The following is a 6,104-nucleotide window of genomic DNA, read 5'->3' as shown; positions in this document are numbered from 1 at the left end:
GCTTGGCTTGAGCTTGGCTTGTTCTAACCCCAAGCTGCCCTCCCCAGGCTGGGCAGACATCTTGCCAGCCATGAGCCACCCTCTCCAGGCTGGGCAAGACTCATACTGGCTTTCAGCTGCCCTCCTCAGGCCAGGTGGAGACTCTTGCTGGCCACAAGCTACCCTTCCCATTGCCTTGGAAACCTGTTAAGGGGTGGGGGGAATAGAGGCTTGGGATCTTTATAATGCCGTCCCTGTATATCCATGAATATTTCTGGAAATATATAGGACATGGATACTAGTTTTCTTGAGAATCCTCAATACTGCTTCAGATACCGAAGTGTACAAATGTACCAAGCATCCAACACCATCTTCTAAATAGCTTGTCGAGGAACAAGCACAGTGCAGAAAGCATGAAATATTAAGAGCAGCTGAGAGTCATTTAAAGGAAAAAACTCAGAAGTAGACAAGGAAGGCCCACACTAGCCCTTGAGAGGCTACAAAAGTGTGGAGGGGGAGATTTGCGAAGGGGATTAATTGTTCTTCTTATGCTCCAGTTTGGCTTCCCAAAGGCCAACATAGCAATAAATAAATAAATAGGGCAGGCACCAGAGATTAGGAACTGTGCATGACAAATAAAGACAACTGGAGTATATGTAACAGTTCACAGATCTTTCATTACTAGCAATCTCTTCATTTTTTGTTAATTACATTTTAAAAAAATAAAACGGATGCATTTTCAGATGGGAGCTTTCTTGCTTTTCTGCTTTAATCAAAAGTTCTGAAAAGCAGCAGTTCACAGTTATGGGAAATGGGGAAGTTCGGGGACACAGACTGAAATCAAAATGCAAGGACCAGCTTCCTTGGTTGCAGCCCAGAAAAATTTCGGTGTTGGGATTTCGAATTTATGGAGTTCGAAGAATGAGAGTCCGATGCCTCTTTTTGATCGTTTAAAATCTTTCTAGCCCTTATTAAATTCTGTGTTTCTCAGGAGCTCTGTCTCCCTCTAGTGGAAAATGTTCTATACTGCAAATCACAATCTAATATGGGACGTTGATGCGCTGCTCTATTTGCAACGAATACTGGTATTTTAACCTGTAATTTTAATGCCTTTGCAGAACGTTACATATGCTTGAGCAAGAAGATGATTTTCCCTTTATGTTTTCGGTTTTGTGCAGGTGCTCCTTTGAGCTGCTGTAGCATAGTGGTTAAGTGGTTTGGCTGCAAATCAGCACTGCTGGTTTGAATCCCACTTCTGCCATGAACTCTGCAGGTGGCCTTGGGCAAGCTGCTCCTCCCGTCCCCAGCTGTATTGTGGGGATAAGATCACCACTGACTTTGTTCAGCACCCTGAGTGGGCACTAATCTGTACAGAAGGGCAGTATATACGGATGCTGCTATTGTTGTTATTGCTGCATATATGTGTCACACTTGTCCTACCTTTTTGTTTTGGTGGAGAGTGCCATCAAGTCATAGCTAATTTATGGTGACCCCTAGTGTGGTATTCAAGGCAAGAGACTAACAGAGGTGATTTGCCATTACCTACCTCTGCATCCCCGGTCTACATTGGAGGTCTCCCATCCCAATTACTAACCAAGGTCGACCCTCCTTAGCTTTTGAGATCTGATGAGATCAGACTTGCCTGGGCTATCCAGGTGAGGGACCTTTCTGTTTTAATATCCTGTTAATTGCCAATGTTCTAGATGGCAACTCTAGTTTGCTCTGTAGGAGGACTGTGTGTAGAGAAACAATTAAAGATGGCGTTCCAGACGCAGCCCTGAGGACCAAGGCCACGTGGCTGGGTAACCACAGCTAGAAGAGCAGATTCACCCAAAGGCAGGATGTAACAATGTAGGGCAGCTAGTTAATGTGTTTGCTGGAAATAGGAGTGGGTGTGTGGTTTTGGTCCCATCCTGCCTGACCACAGGTAGGATGTGTGAAGAACAGCAAATTGTCCCAGAAGCTTCAAGATCTGGTAGAGCTGCGTGCTTCTCTGGATGGGGGCGGCACAAAGGATCTATGTGTCTATGCCGAATATTGTTTCTTTGTTCCCCAAACACAATCCTTAGGCTGTTCCTTGCTCCTTCTCTGTCCCACCTCTCTTCCCACCAGCATGTATTTAGGGCACTGGCAATCTCTTGCTTTCTATGCACCTCTGTTAATGATTTTGTTTTCCTCTAACTGGCTCTACTTCCTTGCATGCTAAATAGTCAGCATGCTAACTTGGATTGTCCATCACCGCATCTGAGGAGACATCCTCACAACTTACTCAACACATAATGCATGAGGTAAAGTACTCAGAAAAGCCAATGCTACAATATGTCGGTTAGTCCAACCGTTTTGGCGCTTGGTGGGAGAAAAGAATCTTTTGCTGAGTGTCAGACTTTTCAGCTTGTAACAAACCCATCACAGGTGTGCAGAGAACTGAAGAATTAACACTGCAGTGGTGCATGCTTGGAGTATGGTGTTCACAACAAAGGGCTTGGGAGCTGTTATCCTGTGTGTGGCTGGACCCGCATTTTATCACGAGCTGAAGTGGGAGACCGGGGAAATCAGAAAGGCTTTGCCTGTACTACACCCAATTGAAACGATCGTGTGAGTAGACTCTAGATCCTCAGAAAGGAATTTGTTACTGGCTGTTGTTTACTAGAGATGCCTTGGATTTTGTTCGACAGTCAAACTTACCTTGTTCAACTGCTACAATCAGACATAAACTAATCACCAAGTATCTTTAACCGAGCACTCAACCATTCAAACACCTACCAAGGTTTTCCTCAGGTTTTTTCCCCCAAAAATTGCGTATGTGCGGAAATCCTGCCAATCCAAATAGATAGTAAAGCCACTAAGGACTACTTAAATGAACTCTGAATGGTAGGGTTCTTTTTTTGAAATTGAATGTTGTTGTTGTTACAACTCGGCATTTGTTTTAACTGATTCATAAGATTTGTGACTGATTTAACTGTCTAAATCACTTGTTGAGGGGTGATTGTTTAGCTAGCAACAGCAAGAGGGGAATAGAACTTGATCTAGCTGGGTGAAAACATACATATGCAAAAAGTTGATTTCATGCTTCATGCGGTGAAACAATTGGCTAAACGGTCACATAGGCACAGGCCATTGAGTTTGCCACGTTTGTTACTGAAAGAATTAATATGGAGTCTCTTTGGTTACAACCAAAGAGACTCCGTATTAATTCTTTCAGTATTCTAAGTGCTTTGTTCACAGGTGCCAAGATGTTCCCAGCAGCTATCTCACAGAAGAGGATTGTTTTGGCTATCGTTTTTCCAGCCTTGGGAAACTTTCGCTTTCTCAGCTTCAAAGGGATTGTTTTGAGAACTATGGGGGGAGGTTGGGTCTGCTGGGATCTGATACTTTGTACCTAATGCTTTGCCTGTCATTCGTAACAATACACGTGTACCAGCCTGGATATTGTATCTAGGCCAGTGGACTATAATGAATACTTTCTTCAGTAAACTTTTTGAAAACAACGGACTCTTGTCTGATTGCAGAAGGTAGTCTGGAGTATAGACATTATCTAGCCACAGGTCTGACAGCTGCAAAGTCCGTTTCCTTCATGGCCATCAATCAAATCATTTAAGAATCTGATCCAGCCATATTCAAACCAGCATTTCTGTCTTCCAGACACCCACGCTGACAGTGGGAAAGAATTTCACCCAAGTGAAATATGTCTCAGCTGAGTGTAAAACCACCTCCGGAGTAGCTTGATTTGTACCACTTATGCATTTTAAAGATGACAAATGGTGCTTAAAAAGTTATTTTTCAGGCCGCTTTGTAATACAGTATTTATAATTTTTATAAAGTCTGAACAAAGGGTTGGTTTTACACAGTTCATAGTGGTCTATATACAGAAAGTCCAGCTTCACGCATACTCATTTCGCGGTACATTCATACATCCGGTCCTGATACGATAAAGAGAGAAGTTCAGTTCCTGTGGTCTGTCCTCTGTCTGTCTTTCATGAGCCACAAACTACAAATAGCACTGTTACCCTCAAAATTAAGGTTAAAATGACACATTGTGGATAAAACAATCGTTGGAGAGAAGAAATGTGACGTCTTCAGTACTGGCTGCTTTTAAGAGAAATTTGAAGTGCCTTCCGTAGTTCTTCAGAATACCAAGAAGTGTGCATTTGATGGCTTTATAAAAGTACAGCGTGCAAGGCTTAAACTTACGCTTGATAAGAATCTCTAGAAACTTCAGCAAGACTGTCTGATTTACGCTCCAGAGTTTTCCAAAGGAGAGCAAGGATGCATGCTGCTGCTTTAAAACTGAAAACCAAATGCGTATATGTCTTACCCATCTGCATTTAAATAATATTTTAAGATTTTGGTTTTTCGAAGTATCGATGAGCAGTACACATGCATTTTTTTATTTTTAGTTTTAAAGTGGTAGATTGAGCATAATGGGTTGAATCCTGCATAGTGTTTCTGCTGATGGAAGGGGGGAGTTGCCAGTAGACATGGGCATGAACAGCATTACGAACAGAAAAAAACAACGAACAGCCTTATCTGCTGTTCTCGAACAAGCTGTTTGTGAGGCCCCATCCTAAACGAACAGGTGGTCGTTGGCAGCCGTTCCACAAGCTAGACAGTTTGGCACCTGCTGCAATCAATCCCCTTGGCAACCGGAGGCAGGGAGGGACTGAACTCTGTCTGAACTCCTTCTGGCTTTCATTCTGGCTTTAACCCTTCAAAGTACTTCCAGCAGAGAGTCCCGTTTTTGCCACTGTGAAGAGAAAATGACAGCAAAGGGGAAGACCCGTGGATCATGCCTTTCCCGGGGTGCAATCTCTCTGAAACTTGGGGGGGGGTCTTCAGAGGACAGTGAGGACTATGTCCCCTGCAAATTTTGTAGGCATTGGACATTGGGAAGGTCAGTTTGTGGGGTGTTTAAAGGGCCCTGCCCTTTGCATGTGGCAGGAAAGGGCCCTTTAAACTATCAGCTGGCAGGTGGCAGGGGGGAATCCCCCTCTGCCACCTGCCAGCTGATAGTTTAAAGGGATCTTTAAAGGGCCAAGTAAGTGGGTTTGAGGGGAGGGGGGCTAAGTGGGTAGGGTTGGGGTTGGGAGGGTTCTGGCGCCCACGAACAACGAACATGTCCGGGAACAGTTCATGTTCGTTGTTCATTGTTTGTGGATGGCACCGAATAACAAACAGGGTGTTTGGGGTTTTTCCCCGTTTGTGCCCATGTCTAGTTGCCAGCTCCCCCACAGCAGACTTCTAATCCCCCCTTCAAGCTTTTTCTGAGGTTCCGTCTCGAAAGAGCAGCATTTCAAGGGGCCATGTAAACTGGAGCAGGGATGGGGGGGAGCAAGCAAGTAGATATTTTCATCAGCTGACATTTTCCGTGGGATCCAAGCCATGATCTCGTAATCACTGTTCTTCAAGTAAGGCCAACTTTACCCTAGGATTCATTTTCCCCTCCAGAAAATCTGTTTACAAAATGGCCAGACACCTTGAAAGGGACCCATCTCCAGGTCCTCAGTAAACCAAATCATAAACATTGGTTTGGATCCCCTTCTGTGCTGTTGCTTGGAATTCTGACTCAGCAGAGATGTCTCCCATCAGTTGGTGTAACATCAAAAAATGGGTCTACAAACCCATTTTCCAGATTGTTGCGGAACAAAAATTGGAAATCTTTTCAGAAAAGAGCTTTTAAAAAACAATGCAGAAGCTGAAATTTTAAGGCTAGCTCTCATCACACACACCCTGTGTAGTATAACACTAATGGCACATCAAACGAGCCCTCCAGCCTGTTTGATGGGGCTCGGAAAGGAGCACCACAATATGTATACAGACGCCATCCATACGGAAGCCTGCTTCCGCACCAGGAACTCCATCGCTGTAGTTGGTCCTTTGGGGGGACACCCCTCAATTATTGTCCATAACAAACACCTAAAATCCACTCTTTCACCAAAATATAAAGAGGATTGTTGGAATAATTTATGATAATAAATTATGAGGATTTTTAAAAAAAGATTGTCTACACTCAGGCCAGGAGAATCTCAGCAGCAAATTAAACGCTTGACGCAAGAAACAATTAGGAGAAAGCCCAGCATGGAACCATTCAAAGATCCCAAAGGAGACTCTTCACACTCTTGACTGTG

Source organism: Eublepharis macularius, chromosome 6 (genome assembly GCF_028583425.1).
Source record: "Eublepharis macularius isolate TG4126 chromosome 6, MPM_Emac_v1.0, whole genome shotgun sequence".
Classification (NCBI taxonomy): Eukaryota; Metazoa; Chordata; class Lepidosauria; order Squamata; family Eublepharidae; genus Eublepharis; species Eublepharis macularius.
This window is presented reverse-complemented; position numbering follows the sequence as displayed.